Source organism: Tenrec ecaudatus, chromosome 9, assembly GCF_050624435.1.
Source record: "Tenrec ecaudatus isolate mTenEca1 chromosome 9, mTenEca1.hap1, whole genome shotgun sequence".
NCBI classification, from domain to species: domain Eukaryota; kingdom Metazoa; phylum Chordata; class Mammalia; order Afrosoricida; family Tenrecidae; genus Tenrec; species Tenrec ecaudatus.
In genome coordinates, this window is record NC_134538.1 from 77,056,633 (window position 1) to 77,073,735 (window position 17,103).

The window sequence follows — 17,103 nt, forward strand, 5'->3', positions numbered from 1 at the left end:
CTTCTAAGGGACCCAGGACCCGCAGACCCGGCCTCCGCAGGAAATGGCAGAACACAACCAAACAAGGAATCCCGTGACCTTCAGTAACTCCTGGTGCTACTGAGCAGAGAAAACAGTAGAGTTTTCTGGAATGACGCGAGCTGGACAGGAAGCTGCCCTTGGATGTCATCTTTGTGATGTGAAGGGCCCTGCCCAGGGAGTGCCCGCCAGAACCCGGCAGCCAAGGTCAGTCGCCCTGCCAAGGTGGGGCGTCACCCCGAGCCACTACCATCACTGGGAAGAACCAGCTGAGAGTCACGAGGACCATGTCTGCATCCAGTGTGCCCAGGTCCCCAGGGTGTCTGACCTACCCCAGAGAGACTCGGGATGGCAGGCAAGGATACCCACCTTTTTGCCAAAGCAATGCCTTTTCCCAAACCTTAGGGAAAGTTATCGACTTACACTCTTTCTCCATCACCCACCACAAGTGCATGTGACACAAGCTGTCTGGCAAATGCAGTGGAACCCAACGGAGACCCCTGGGGAAAAAGTTGAAGGGGAGCAGACTGCTGCTTCAGGAGGAGTGAGACCAGACTGGGCACCCCAGCAAGTCTTCCCACAAATAGTCCAGGCCAAGGGGAAGGAGAAGGGCAATGAGCCTATGTTATTCCAGGCACAGCACTAGGATCCTCAGCTGATCCTTCCACTGGGCCAAGTGAACTCTACTCCATCATCAAGACTGCGCCAGCCCTGCCTTATCTCACCTGACATCCTGTATTTGTTCGTTCCCTGGTGCTTGGTGACCCCTTGCTCAAGAGTGAAGCCCTGTGCAGTCCTGTGCCAGCTCCACCATCAGGTCACTGAGATCCATTTCGTTTTCATGGACTGACTTCTGGACGTAGACTGCCAGACCTTTCTTCCTAAGATCTTTGGAAGGAGCACTCATTGTGTAAGAGACTATGTGTTAGGCGGTTAGCCATAAGGTTAACTGTTCAAACCCACCAGCTGCCTTGCAGGAGGAAGATGAGGCTATCTGCTCTAGGAAAGACTGACAGCCTCAGAAAGCCACAAGGCCATTCCTACTCTGTCTCATAGGGGCACTCTGTGTGGGATTGACTCGATAGCAGTGGGTTTTGTTTTTTTATTTTATTGGGTCTTGGGTTAGAGACTGACAGATATTTCAGGTGACTTTTCGTATTTGCCAAGTCACTAATTACACTCTTCAGAGATGCCCTGGAGGAGAAAAGACCTTGCATGTCACATCCCTCCAGCCTCTAGCAAATTCAGTCATTCAAAGCCACCATCCTGTACTTTAACAGTGCTGGGCACATGTAGTGGAGGCAGAGGTGCAGCCAAGTCAACCCCATAGCTGACAGTGCAGCGGGAGAAACACCACAGCATAGGCTCGCTCTGGTGTGCTGGAGGAAGTACAAAGAGAAAGGCAATCACATCTAGGTAGAGATGCAGGATTCCTGAACAAGGTCACAGTCAAGTGACTTATACATGTGGAAAGTAGATTAAGTTGGTTGGTTGACTGGTTGGTAGGTTGGTGGTTAGTTGGTTGGTTAGTTGGTAGGTAGGTAGGTTGGTTGGTTGGTACTTTGGTTGGTTGGTTTGTTGGTTGGTTGGTTGGTTAGTTGGTAGGTAGGTTGGTTGGTTGGTACTTTGGTTGGTTGGTTGGTTGGTTTGTTGGTTGGTTGGTTGGTTAGTTGGTAGGTAGGTTGGTTGGTTGGTACTTTGGTTGGTTGGTTAGTTGGTAGGTAGGTAGGTTGGTTGGTAGTTTGGTTGGTTGTTGGTTGGTTAGTTGGTAGGTAGGTAGGTTGGTTGCTTGGTTGGTTGCTTGGAAGGTTGGTTGGTTTAAAGATTAGTTGGTTAAAGGAATACATGGCTTAAAGAATGAATGTCAACAAGCCAATTTGCAAATAAAGCTGTTCCAAAGGAGCCCTGGCGGGGTAGTGATTAGGTATTGCGCTGCTAACCTCAAGGTCAATAGTTCAAAAGCTGTTCCAATTCTGTTAATGAGTTCCACTTGAAATTGCACACCACTGACTGTCCTAGACAGAACAGCATAATCTGCCCTTCTGCTCCCCTTACCACGTACATTCTCTCCCCTGGTCAGCATGGGGCCGATATGGAAAGAAGGCTTGGTTCCAGCCGTCCTTAAGAACGTCCTGAAGTAAAGAGGAGGCATCAAATGCCTGTCTACTTGAGGGGACAAAAGCAAAGCAAGTCAGCCTCGGTTAACCAGGGCCAGGAGTAGGCTGGGACAAGCAAGGCCACGGGGCGGGGGGGGGGGGTGCTCTTTGAGGAAGAACCCACCCTTGGGTTTGTGCAGGTGCCTACCCTGCACCCGAATCACTGTGAGCTGTTGAGGGGACCCACTCTGCACCCAAGACCAGGCCCTGGTGTTGACTCCTGCAGGGTCTCTTTGGGGATCTGGTGACCAGGGATTTGGGAAACTAGCTGGAGGATCATCTCAGAGTATGGAAAATAAGATCCAAGGAAGAGAAAGCGCCATCACACCTCCCCCCTTCTCCCACCTGTCTCCTCCAAAATGTTGATGGGTCTCAATTTCTCTTCTCCATCTAGCAGCAGGGCTTCCCTACGCAGAGCATCCTGCACACCAGGGAACCCCTTGTGCACTCTAGCTCAGAGTGGCCCTACAGGTCACAAGAGAACTGCCCCAAGGTGTTCCCAAGGTTGTACATCTTCAGGAAAGCAGACTGCCTCATCTTTTTCCTGCGGCTCGGCTAGCAGCCAACCGCTTAACCCACTGCACTGCCAGGGTGCCAATGACTGGGCAGGGGCAGGGCAGGATTGTGGGAGTGTCTGAAATGGGAGGCACAATAGTTCACCCTTCCTAGGAGAGACATGACCACTTCCATTTCTTAGCCAGATTGTCTTGGGTCTCAAAGTAAATCTTTGGGCTGTGGGATGTCTCTTTCCCCCTGGAAGGTGCATGTAGATCAGACTTGGGACCCCTGGACCTAAACAAACCTGGGAGCTATGGGGGTCACTGATCAATTCCTGGAGGTCTCGAGGGGACCCATGATTGTGCACTGGAGCCATTCCCTACCCCGTGATGCACATGGAGTGTAGGCTGGGCCTGAGGGACCACAAGCAGACTAAAGGGAAGGTGGGCAGGCGGCTCTGAAATCCAGGATTGATAGGGATCTGCTGCCACCTACTGTCCATACTTGGGCATGACCTGAAAATTTGACCAAGGCTAAAACTGAACTCCCTGCCACATGTCCAATCCGACTCACAGGACCGAGCAGAACTGCCTCCGTGGGTTTCTGAGATTGGGAGCAGAAAGTCTCATCTATGTCCCTTGGAGGGTTGGTGGGTCAGAGGCGCTAAATTCCTTGCAGAGATTCACAGTGGAGCTCAGAGAAGCTGGTTCTGCCTGTGTCTGGGAAATGACTTTTACAGGAACAAAGAGTGGCTCTGAGTCCAGAGCCCTTCTGTGCCCTCCAACAACAACCCCCCCCCACCACCAAAAAAATAAGACCCACCACCATCAGTCAGTCCCAGCCCAAAGCAATCCTATCGAGGGCCTAGAGCAGACAGCCTGATATTTCTTCAGTTGAAGAGCTAGCCAGGTTTGAACTGCCCACCTAGTGGTTGGCAGCCCAGTGCCAACCTGACAGTACCCTCTAACCACTCCCTGATCTCACGCTACCTGTGAGAACCACAGTCCAGCACCTGTTGCACACGGCCTCGTGGTGGGCATGGGGCTTTAGGAAGCAGGTCTTGTACTAGGGCCCCAGTTCCTAGCAGCGCTCCAGGTGGCTTATTGTCTGCTTAATACGAAGGGGCCACTGCCCTGCCATGAAGTCACCGATGGGTGTGCTGGTAAAGAAAGTCGTACTGTGGGCAGTGGCGCCTTGTCCGTCTGTGGGACTAGATTCAGGCTCTGACATCTGTGTCCCCTCTTGTCTGTCACAGACCCTGCTTGGCCTGCCTCTGGTGCGTTGGGTGCTGGCCTGCTAATCAGTTTAGGGCAGGTCTGCTGTCCATAGGGGTGGTATGAATCAGAATTGACTCCTTGACATGGATTTTTCTTTTTAACTTTTTGTTTGTTTGTTTCCAGCCTCAAGGGGTATCGTGAGCACCAGAGGGCAGCCATCAAGGACTTTGTGACCTAGGGGCTGGGTGACTGGAAGGAAGCAGTGCACACTGCACTGGAAGCCAGCGGTGCCCCGCTGGGCCCCTGGGGAGAGGCAGTGCCCCTCGCTGTGAGCACTGGCTGCTAACGGCTCAGGCCACACCCTTCTCCACAGGCGTGCCCTTACCCAGCAAGCAGTATGCACACCAAGATGGGCGACCCATGGCCAATGACCGGCACAGGGGAGCAGAGAGCTGACCCCTGGCTTAAAAAGGGGACCCACTGTGGCATAATCCCTGCTCTGAGTCTCGAGGTAAGACCCCTATCCTTACTGAGCTCCTGCCTGCTCTGCCCTGCTGTCCTCCCTTTCTGGCCCCAGCACGCCCCCCAATGTACCATGTGTTACCCACACACTCCCCTCCCCATCTCTGGCCCTGGCCCTGATTCCCCAGCCCCTGCAGGAGAGCTTGTTAGAACACAGGCTCTTGGCCTTCTCTCTCTCTCTCTCTCTCTCACACACACACACACACACACACACACACACACACAGCTCAGAAGGGCTGGAGTTGTGTATTTCTAACAAGTTCCTAGCTGCCACCGTTGCTGCAGACCCAGCAAGCACAGCTTAAGACCTGCTGTTCTTGAGAACCTGGCCTAGGGAAGAAATGATGCAGCAGGTGGTGGGTGCGGACACAACTTCATGTCAACTCGATAAAAGAACGAAGGGGTGCCCACATGGAAGAAGCACACCGGCCAGTGCGATCACGAGGTGCCCAAGGGACCAGATATAAGGCATCATGCAAAAAAAAAAAAAGATATAAGTGTGTGTTTGTATGTGTATATATGTGTATATGTATATATGTATGTATATATATGTATATATATCGTATTAAATGAAGGGGGAAGTGCAGAGTGGAGACCCAAGGCCCAAGTGTTGACCAATGGAGATCCCCTCATAGAGGGGTTTAGGAGAGGAGATGGGTTAATTAGGGAGTGAGGTAGTATCGATGAAGAACACAGCTTTCCCCCGGATCCTGGTTGCTTCCTCCCCCCAACTACCATGATCCGAATTCTACCTTGCAGGGCTGGATAGGACAGAGGCTGTACACTGGTGCATATGAGGGTTGGAGGTACAGGGAATCCAGGGTGGATGATACCTTCAGGACCAAGGGTGTGAGGGACGATGCTGGGAGAGTGGAGGGTGAGTGGGTTGGAAAGGGGGAACTGATTACAAGGATCCACATGTGACTTCTTCCCTGGGAGAGGGACAGCAGAGAAGGGGGGAAGGGAGACTCCGGATAGGGCAAGATATGACAAAACAACGATGTATAAATTACCAAGGGCATATGAGGGAGGGGGGAATGGGGAGGGAGGAGGGAAAAAAAAGGAGGACCTGATGCAAGGGGCTTAAGTGGAGAGCAAATGCCTTGAGAATGATTGGGGCAGGGAATGTATGGATGTGCTTTATACAATTGATGTATGTATATGTATGGATTGTGGTAAGAGTTGTATGAGTCCCTAAGAAAATGTAAAAGAAGAAAAGATAAAAAAATGATTAGGGCAAAGACTGTACAGATGTGCTTTATACAATTGATGTATGTATATATATAAACGGTGAAAAGAATTGTATGAGCCCCAATAAATTGTTAAAATTAAAAAAAAAAACAAGGAAGGGACGATGCAACCAGGGTGCAGTATAGTACCAATGAAACACACATCATTCCTCTAGTTCCCGAATGCTTCCTCCTCCCACTACCATGACCCACTTCGACCTAAAAAATCTGGCTAGACCAGAGTACACATATTGGTACACATAAGAGCTCTCAACCCATAGAATTCAGGACAGATGAAACCCTCAGGAACAGTAGTGGGTGTAGTGATATCATGAGGGTAGGGAGATGGTGAGGGTGGCAGGGATGCAGGGAGGGGAACCCATCACAAGGTTGGATATACAGCTTCCCCCAGAAGAGGAAGAATAACAGAAATGTGGGTGAAGGGAGAGAATGGGCAGTGTAATACACGAAATAACAATAATATATAATTGATCAATGATTCCCAAGGGTAGGAGGATGGGGATGGCGGGAGATAAAAGGAGCTTATACCAAGGGCTCAAGTAGAAATAAAATGAGCAGTGCTGATGGCAGCTTATGTACAATTGTGCTTTATACAACTGAGTGATGTATTTTCATAAGATTGGTAAGAGCCCCCCAATAAAAATGATTAATAAATAGAAAATAAAAAAAAAAAAGAACGAAGGGGTGGAGTCTAGCCTGCCAATCAGGTCAACGTCTGGTGATCCCTCCTTGTGGGTGTGGCCTTCTCATGAGGATTCTGGGAGTTTTCCTCTCTTCCTCCCTGCAGGCGCACACACACTCTCTCTCTCTCTGCTACACATCCCTGTTGACAAGCCACATGGAGCCAAGCTGATGGCAACCAGGGCCCTGGAGATGCATCCACAGCCATTGGACCCACAGGACTTTCCACCCACCGGCCTGTGATCTTCCTGCATTCGGCATCATTGCATGTGCTGCCTGAGGCTGAAGAAGAATTCATGGGCTAATCTTGGACTTCTGGGCTAATACCGAATTTATGGACTTGATCTGGACTGGGCTAGGGTGTTTTATTGATGCATAATTGCTTCTTGATACAAGCCCTCTCTTACACACATGTGAGTGTGTCTGGACTTGGTTCTCTAGTCAGCCCGGCCCACACCAGCAGGTAGCTGGCAACAGCTTTAGCAGCAGCAGGGCTCTGCCCACAGAAGTCGGCCCGGCTTCCAGCGCCACACCCAGCAGCAGGAACAGGAGAAGCCCGAGCCTTCTGTGGCAGACCCTGGTGCCCGGAGCTGGACCCTCGATTGCGTCATTGAGGACCTACGGGGGCCCACACAGTCCCACAACCAGGAGGGAGTCCACAGGCGCAGGGCCTCCGAGTATGCGTCCATCCTTGACGCAGAGACGCCCCAGGGGTCAGTCAAGCAGACCGGAGTTCTCGGGTCAGGAGTCCACCAGAGGGGAAGGGGTGGGCAGACCCGAGTCCATATGCAGATTATAGTGGGGACAGATATCAGGATGGGGGACTCCATCAGGAGGGTTCCATCCGCCCCACACCTTACAGAGGCATGCAGAGACCTAGAGGGAGCTGGGGAACCCCACCATGGTGGGACTTCTGCCAGCAAAACACAGGACCCAGAAGTGCTCAGCTTCATCCCATCTCTCCTAGCGCCCAAGCCTGTCCTCTCTGCAGCCCCCAGGGCCCTGCTGCGTCTCTAACCCGTCACACGCTCTCCACCCCCTCTCCTGTGTCAGACAAGCCAATGTACTCACACCGATGGGCAGCATGTCTGTTCTCTCCGCATCTGCTCTCAGGGGGCCAAAAGGCTTCTTCCCTGCCTTCCTCCTTGTCTGCTCTCAAATGCCACCTTCTCAGCAGGGTTTGCCCCAGCTACCCCTTTACAAACCAGCCAGCCTCCTCTCGCGACTCCCCATGGCCCTTCTCTGGTTGCTTTTCCACCTAGCACGTAGCAGTCTGTTGTCACTGTGCCTGCCGTGGGAGAACAACAGGGCTCTCCACCCCATGAAGGGTGACGGTCTCAGTAATCCACAGGGGCATCGACTCGATGGCCATGAGGGTTGATTCTGAGGGGACTGCCGGTCCACCATAAAATAATCAGCTCCAAGAAGGCCAGGAGGTGGCCGGCTTGGTTCCTGCAGAATTCCCACGGGTAGGAGGAGTGCCAGCCGGTGCAGATGAATCGCAGACTCTGCAGAAAGAGCCTGGCTGTGTAAGCAGGGGCCATTTCCCATGGTGTAAATACTCCTTCCAGAACGAGGGAGGGGCTTAAACGTAGGAACGGTGGTGAGTGCGTCCTCCTACTGCACATGGGTGTGGGTGCTGAGTTACAACAGCCTGCACAGCCCCCTGATAACAGCCACAAGCTCCCGGTGCAGTCTCGCTTCCATACAGGGTCTCTGAGTCCCAGTGAGAACCACAGTGGGGCAGCCCTGCGCAGTGGAGCTGTGTAGACCTGTGCACAGTGGGTCCTCTGAGCCCAACGCGGCCGGCATTCTCAGTCAGTGATGGCATCCACGGGGCCCTTGTTGAATACATTAACCAGGAAGTGGGGAGGGGGATGAAAACCAGGCAGGGTGATGAATTGAAAAGGTCTTTCTTGAGAGCACAGCGCTAGAAACTCCGAAGCTGAAATGATAGCAATACTGCAGGATGACACGCTGGGGTTAGCTGGGTCAGGCTTCCGGCGAGCAAGCACACAAGAGACACGGATACAGACTCACAGCACAAGCTTAAAGCAGTGGCTAGAAATCCAACAGCCCTGAGGAACAGGCTTGTACCACCTGCAAAGGCGCAAGTGAGTCATTTCCTCTCTGCCCTCCAGGGGCCCTGTTCTCTCATCAGCGGCTGCAGGAAAGACTGGGATTCTAATCTTTCCCCGGAACCACAGCCCGTGAAGAGGTAAGAACCATGCTTGGTCTAAAGAAGCATCTATCCCGGATGGCTTTTTTCCCCTTTTCTTTTCTAAATCACCAGTTTAAAAAAATTTTTTTAAATGCAACTTATTAGTCAAAATGAAACATCAGTCCCACGGAGTCAACCAGACATTAACATTGTCCAGTTCTACTCCAGGCAGAGGTTTATGGATGGAAAACTGCACATGGGGGGTGGCTGGAGGGGGCGAGCACTGGAGTGGGTTCCCAACACCTGACACCCATCTTTTAGGGAATGTCCCCATAGCACCAGCTTCCCTGCAGGACAAGCCAAGCTTGGTCATCTTTTCCTGAGCGCATGCTGGAGCTCCGAGAACATTATCACAGCAACGGCGCCTTCATCGCTCCCCCAGATGTGGAAACAGCCCGCCATGTGCTAGGAGCTGTTGTGTCCACCCGGTCCCTGCTCTTCCTATGCTCGGCAGAGCTAGACCGCACTGTCGGCTGGCCTGGACCCCCAGAGATTCTCAGATTCAGACACGTCAGTGTGAACTTGCCGGCTGAGCCATCTCGGCTGGCGATGGACACTGCCGTGGTGGAGGGAAACTGCCAAGTCTCAAGCCAGACCTGCCACACCTTAAACCAGCGGTTCTCAACCTGTGGGTCGAGACCCCTGTGGGGGTTGAATGACCCTTTTGCAGGGGTTGCCCGATTCATAACAGTAGCAAAATCACAGTTATGAAGTAGCAACGAAAATAATGTTATGGTTGGTGGTGGGGGAGGGGAGTGTCACCACAACATGAGAAACTGTATGAAAGGGTCACGGTGCTAGGGAGATCAAGAACCTCTGCCTTTGACCATGTGCCCCTCTGATTCTGGGGAGCATCCACTTTCTCCGGGGACCAATTACTGATCTTCAATGTGTCAATTACCCTGAGCTCACTGGCACCCACACACCAGGCATCCAGGCCAGGCACCCTATTCACCTAATCCTGCTCCCAGGGACCCTGTGGCCACACTGCGGCCGCAAGTTTGCCTGCTTCCGGTCCCAGGCATGTTGACCACCCTGACCAAAACACCACGCCCCAGAGTCATCCTGGCTCAGAATCGCCCTACCCGGGCTTCCGACGACTGTCCGTCTTCACGGGAGCAGAAAATCTCGTTTCTCTCCCCTGGCACCAACACTGCTGGTGGTTTTGAACTGCCCACCTTAGAGTTAGCAGTCCAACACTTACCCAACAGCGCCACCAGGGCTCTGAGACTGACAGAGAGACAGAAGGAGAAGCCTGGGGAGGGAGAGAACCACAAAGATGTTGTGCTGAGAGGAGAGGCAGGATGAGCCTTTGGACAGCTGGCTGGAGAACAAGATTAAAAGGTTGAAGGGCAGCCCCCACTGGGACAGCTCTGCGCCTGGCAACGTCTCTGTGCCGTTTATCCAGCAGCCCAGGGTGGAAACGAGCCCGAGGGCCATCAACAGATGGGCAGCCGCAATGTGATGGAATGTTACCCAGCTGTCACTGTGAGGGGGGCCCTGCTGGCGTAGTGGTGCCGAGCTGGACTGCTAACCACCGAGTTGGCAGTTCTAAACCACCAGCTGCTCTGTGGGGCAAAGTCGAGGCTCTCTGCTCCCGTGCAGAGTGACCGCCTGGAAACGCACAGGGGCAGTTGTACCATGTCCTGTAGGGTCGCCGTGTGTTGGCATTGGCCCCACGGCAGTGAGTTTCCTATCAATGTGAAGGGCTTCCACACATTTGGAGGGTGGGGAGTGAGTAATGGAATAAAGTGGTGGTGGAATCTCTCCACCAACTTTCTGACGTCCGTATCAAAGCAAAGTCCTGAACTGAACCTCGAAAACATGATTCTGAGCAAGGTAAGTCCGACACCAATGGACAAACCCTAACGATCTCATTGTAGGCCAGGCAAAGGCACAGGGAAGAGGGTCCATGAGTGGTTATGGGGGCTAGGGAGAAGGGGAATGGGGAGTGATTGCTTCCGGGCACAGAGTCTCTGGGGTGACAAAAAAAGGTTTGGAAATAGCAGCACACAATCAGTGAGGACACACACACACACACACACACACCTATCTTACAAAGTGCCGAGGCGCCAGGCTTGGAATACCAGCGCTGCTGGCATGTCAGTGTAGACGAATCACCTCTCAGCGGCCACACAAGGAAGACTTCCAGGGATGGACGCCGGGCTTGGCACGTGAAGGAGACGAAGGTACGGAAATGTGTGAGGGATCCCCCCCACCCACCCCACCTTCAACACAGCCTGAGGGCAAGAGACCCCAAGGCCAGGATCCTAGGGCAGTCACCGCCAAGCGTGACCCCTCAGGTCAGGCCAATAAATAATCCTGAGAGGGGCCTGGAAGGGGCAGCCCAGGCCAACTGGAGGCAGACAGCCACAAGCCCCAGAGAGGGAAGCCAGGGGACATGGTTTGTACCCTCTGAGATCCAAGGACTGAGAGGCAAAGAGAGTCAGCAGAGTTTCCCCTCGGCCACGGTAGAGAGGAGCCCAGCTGCACAACGGCCCTTATGGCCGACGTCTCAGCAGACCGAGGCCTCCAGAAAGTTTTCCCAAGTCCAAAGAAGGGGAAGGGTACCATTTTTAAGGAAATCTGCCTGCCCCCTGGCTCCACCCTGCACCGCACCCCCACCTCAGAAAAAAATTACTCCAACAGTAATACTCCTTCAAAGTGAGGATGGGGGTTCTCACACACTCTGGGCACGTCATCAGAAAAGCCCAGACCCGGAAAAGGACGTCATCCTTGGTAAAGAAAAGCGTCAGTGTAACAGAGGGAGGCCCTTGATGAGACGGGTTGGCATGGTGGCTGCAACAATGCGCTCAAGGACAAGGAGAGGCTGGCGCAGGACATGGAAGTGCTTGCTCCTGTCGTGCGTGGACACTGGGTCAGAACCCTCTCTCCGGCACCTAGCAACACTCAGTGATGGACGATCGGGAACAAGCCATACAGCAGACACAAGTGCTTAGCATGGTGCCCAGCGAATGGTGGCATACCAAGAGGCCCCAAGAAAACTGGACCATTGACAGGTCAAACTAGTAAAGGCATGTTACAGAGCTCGGAGCACGTGTCACCACGACGGGGGTGGGGGAGGGGGTCTGCAGCAGCACTTTTACCTACGACCGTCTTCCCAGAAGACAAAGTTTTTAACCACCTGTCAGAGGTTTAATAACTACCCCCATCGGGCTGCTCAAGGTCAGCAGTTCAAAACCACCAGCCTTTTCAGGGGAGAAAGACGAGGCTTTCTACTCCTGTAAAGATGTATAGTCTCAGAAACTCAAAGAGTTCTGCCCTATCCTATAGGGTCACTCTGAGTCATAATCAGCTCAATGGCAGGGAGACTGGCTTTTTCCGAAAGCAACTATAGTGATAAAGGGCAAAGCTGATTGGCCTGACTCCAGGGTCTATGTACTATGCCCCTAAATGCCCTGTAAACAGCAGGCACTCAGCGCGTCCCGACGGTCGGAGGAGAGGGTCTACAAGAAGTCTGGAAGCAAGAGTTGGAGTTCAGAGGAAGGTCTAGAAGTCCCTGACCAGTGTCCCCATTTTACAGTCAGGGACACAGAACTCCCGAAAAGAGAGGACCAGCCCAAGGTCAGCCAGGGAGTGCGGGCGAGCCAAGCCAGGATCAGAAGGCAGGCCTCCTGACAGGCCAGCCACTTCTCGTTACACACCCACCATCTCCCCGAGATCGGGCAGCCCGAGAATTGTCCCGCTAGGTAAGACTGGGACGTTGTTCCCTGTTCTCGTACAAACGAGGCAGGCAGATCTTACTGCCGTGTAAAGAAGCGTGTTCTCTAGGCGAGAATTCTGCAAAGAAGTCCGTGGGCAGCAGTGAGTTGAAGCTGATGCTGGTAACCATCTCAAAGGCAGCGGAAAGGGTTTCTGCTCAGGAAAAGAGGGGGCAACACTCGGACGTTTATTCATGAAGCTCTGATGCTGGCTTCCTGAGAGCAAATCCCTGCTCTGCCTCTTCCTGGGTCTATAAACGTGGGTGAGTAAAGGGGCCCTGTTTTCTTATCTGTAAGATGGGGATGGTGAGACAGGGTCCATCTCACAGGACATTCGTGAGAACTAAAAGAGGACATTTACAACCGTGTCTTACGTATAACAAGCCAATAGCAAAGCTACTTGATCTTGTTGCCGTGGGTGTGGGAAGGAGAACGGATGAACCCACACTCACTAAGTACCGACTGTGGATCAGGCGCCCATCTCAGTGCAGGGACTAGTCCGTTCTCTCCTACAATGTAAGCTCCATGACAGGCAAGAGAAATAATAGCTAAGCAAGTAGGGGTCCCACTTCAGGAAATGGTGGGTACTAAGAAGACCGCTGAACAGGGTCAAGGCGAGGAGGCGGGGGTATAGCTGGTCCCAGGAGGCGACTGTGCGGAGAGAACGGACAGCTGTCAGTTCAGAACGAGACAGCCTTGAGGTGACGGGGGCGGGGCCTTCACAAGAATGGGGCAGGTCGGCTCAGCACCAGCTAAGGATGAGCTAGGTGTGTTGGGTGAGAAAATAAAAAGCTTGTGGACAAAGGAACAGCCTACTTGCATCTCTGCCTTCCCTCGGAGAGAGAAAGAAGGGATCTGGCCTCGCCGGAATTCTGACAAACTGCAAAGCCGTAGAAAAATAGTAAAAGCATCGTCGTGTGCTTTGGACCCACCCTCTGCACCCCCACCCCCACCAACACCCCCAATGACATTGGGTGGAGAGGTTGGAGACGCGTCTGCAGAAGCTCCTTGGCAGAGCTGTGAGTGGATGGGGGAAGGAGGGAGGGCCAGGAAAGATGAAACTGTCCAAGATGGAGAAAATGCCAGTGGGTCTCTCTGTCCCAACAGAGAGTTTAAATACCTGGATGCGAAAACCAAAACTGCACGTTCAATTAGAATTTATATGTGGAGAGAAGGTCCCTGAAATCTAAGGATACGAAAGACTCCAATAAAGAAAACTCCAGAAGTATAAATCATGTTTAAGGACAGAATGTCGGGAGGCTGGAACCACCCCCAACGCCCCCAAGCAGCTGGCCGGGCGGTACAGTGGGGCAGTCACTGTGGAAAGAGGTATCACATGCCCTCAGGCAGCTGGGACATTAAATATCGTATGACCCTGCGATCAGCCGCCCTGCTGGGTGTGTTCCCTCAAGGAAGGAGAGCCAGGGCAGGGACAGAAGCACGCGGCCATGTCCAGCACAGCCCTGTTGCCCAAAGCAAGAAGATGGCAGCAGACAAATGAACTTCATGAAGAAGCAATGTTTTGGCCCGAGGGCCCACCTGTGAAGTCCCTCTCAACACGAACGAATGAGAAGGACAGTGCGCTGAGTGAAGCAAGCCAATTGCCAGAGGACAAAATCTTGCACGCGCCAAGAACCGAGACAGGGTTTCCACACTCCAGGGAACGTTCTGTGGTGCTGCCGGGCCTGGGGGTGTGGCAGGAAAAAGAAGTTGTGGGCTAGAGGGAGGACAAGGGTTAGCCTGCAAGGGTTAGCCTGGGTGAAGGGGGCATTAGTGTGCAGAGGGGAGGAGGTTGGCCACATGTGTGGAGGCCAGGGAAGCCGGCGGCAGGTTTGCAAACGCCCCAGGCAGGCAGCAGACAAGGACTGTCCTGCACACAATCCTGTAATAAGGGAGGTCTACAAGGAGTTACTCGGACAGACATGCAGGCTGAACAGGTGTGAGACACGGGCTATTTCCACATGGGTATGGACCTTGGCTGAAAATCTACCCATGAACATAGTAGAGCACAGAGAGGGCAGAGGGGTGAAAGCGTGGCAGGCATAACCAAACGCCCCGAGGGGATGAGTCGCTGGGTCTGGGTGCTCAAGACCATAGTCTCAGGGGCCTCCAAGGTCCGTTGGCAAACACACACACACAAAAAAATGTTTAACAGTGATTATGCCAAAATTAACGATTTCTGTTCACCAAGTGGCATAACGGGCAAAAGTATTAACAAATAACAATGCTGAGCAAAGCTATTTTGTAAATCTAAAACTAGCCAGGAATTACTGTCTACCATAAGGAAATTAAATCTTTGGAGGGAGACAACACGACTCAGAGCAGTGGTTCTCATCCTTCCTACTGCCATGGCCCTTTCATACACTTCCTCATGTTGTGGTGACCTCCCAGCCAGAACATTATTTTCCTTGCTACGTCATCACTGTCATGTTGCTACTGTTGTGAAACGGGCGACCCCTGTGAAAGGGTCGTTCAACCCCCAAAGGGGTCTCAACCCACAGGTTGAGAACCGCTGACCCAGAGCCCATATAGTTGTTCAAACACATTGACTGGGATTCAATCAAAGGTACTACAAATACAAAGAAATGGAATGGGGAAAAAAATCAAGAACCAGGTGAAGATTCAGGAATAGAAACAAATGCACAGGTGACCCAGGCTTTGGAGGGAAGAGCCAGAGACTTTAACGTGACTATGAATAACACAGTCCATACAGAAATGGAAAACGGAATATGTCGCAAAAGACGAATCTACGTGTACACATACAGAAATTCTAACATTTAAAATGATGGAAAGTAGTACTTTCTGAAGTCATTTGACAGGATATTAAACATAGCAGAAGAGAAGAAATGTGAACTAGAACATAGTCAATAGAAAATAGACAAATGAAGACAGATGGGAAAAGATTTAAAGTATAAGAATATTTTTAAACCAATCAAACATGGCAGAAACAATTGAGATATGTGTGATTATCTCATGAAAGTAAGGTTGAAACAAAAGCATTCTTGTTTGAAGGAAACAGCTAAGAGTTGTCAAAATGGATGGAAGGTGTCCCATAACAGTTTCAGGAAGCTCTACATGCCCACAGAAGGTTAATCAAAGAAAACAACGTGGAAACACACAATAGTGAAACTCCTGAAAGCCAAAGAAATGTCATAAAAGCAGTCAGGATGGGGTGGCACAACCAGAGGGGAAAAGAGACACTTGGAGACCCAAAGTCCATCTGTGGGCAACTGGACATCCCCTCACAGAAGGGTTGTGAGGAGATGAGCCAGTCAGGATGCAGTGTAGCAAAAATGAAACATACAATTTTCTTCTAGTTCCTAAATGCTTCTCCCGCCCCGTGATGCCCCCACTATCATGATCCCAATTCTACCTTTCAAATCCAGCTAGACCAGAGTATGTACACTGGTACAGATAAGAGCTGGAAACACAAGGAATCCTGAATCGATAAACACCCCTCTGGACCAATGTTGAAAGTAGCCATACCAGGAGGGAAGGGGAAGGAGCGGGAGAAAGGGGGAGTCGATCACAATAACGTACCTATTACCCCTTCCCAGGGATATGGACAACAGAAAAGTGGGTGATGGGAGACATCGGTCAATGTACAACATGAAAAAATAATAATAATTTATAAATTATCAAGGGTGCATGAGGGACAGGGAATAGGAGGGCTCAGGGGAAATGAGTTGCTGATACCAAGGGCTCAAGTCGAAAGAAAATGTTTTGAGAATGATGATAGCAACAGATGTGTAAATGTACTTGACACAGTGGATGGATGTATAGATTGTGATAAGAGTTGTATGAGCCCCCAACAAAATGATTTAAAAAAAGAAAAAGAGACACTTTATCTAAAAGGGTCATCAATAAAACTGTCAGTCGGCTTGTCACACACACGAGAGGCAGGGCGATGGAGTCCCCTGTTTGAGGTGCTGACTATAAATGAATACGCCCCAACCTAGAATTCAACACCCATCAAAATGGTAAGCACCCATTTGCCCCATCAATAATGAAGGCGAACTAGAGGCATTTTCAGGCAACCAAAAACTGTTTATTGTAACACACCCTAAATAGGGTTTTTCAAGCAAAAAAGAAAACATAAAGGGACTAATTCTTCCAACTAAAATTTAAAATCATCAGACTGGATTAAATTACAAATATATGCTGCCCATAGAGATAAAATTTTAATATATATATACTGGACCATAAAGCACGCCTCAGTAAATATCAGAGGACTGAATTATACAGAATATATATGATTATGGTGAAATTCAGCAAGAAATCAAAAACAAACCAAAAAAGTACCCAAATGTTTTTAAACCATCCAGTACATATCTAAACAATCCAAGATTCAAAGAAGAAATCACAATGGGACTTATAAAATATTTTAATTGAGTGATACGAACACATGATAAATTCACTGCTAAGAGGCAGAAAGAGCATTGTTCGGAAAGAAAGGAATAGCCTTAAAATGCATTACAAAGGAAGAAAGCTAAAAATCAATTATTTAGGATCCATGACAATAAACTAGAATTAAAAAACACACAGCAAATTAAGGTCAAAGAACGTAAAATGAAGGAAATAATAAAAAGAAGAGTAGCACTCAGGGAAACAGAAAACAAACATACAAAGCCAAAAGTTGATACTCTGAAAATATTATACAATTGAACACCCCCTAATCAGACGGGTCAAAAGAGAGCGAGCAAACACAGCTTACCAGTGTCAGCAATGAAAACAGAGACACCACTGCAGATCTTAACAGACTTTAAAACAGCTATCAGAGAATGTTGTTATACAATGTATACATGCAGAGTTGAAAAG

At 50.8% G+C, this 17,103-nt stretch overlaps 1 protein-coding gene across 1 annotated transcript in view; it reads right to left on the reverse strand.

Moving 5' to 3' along the window:
- MINDY4 (MINDY lysine 48 deubiquitinase 4) overlaps window positions 1–17,103 on the reverse strand; it is a 154,135-nt gene that overhangs the window by 107,790 nt on the left and 29,242 nt on the right. The window lies entirely within an intron of this gene.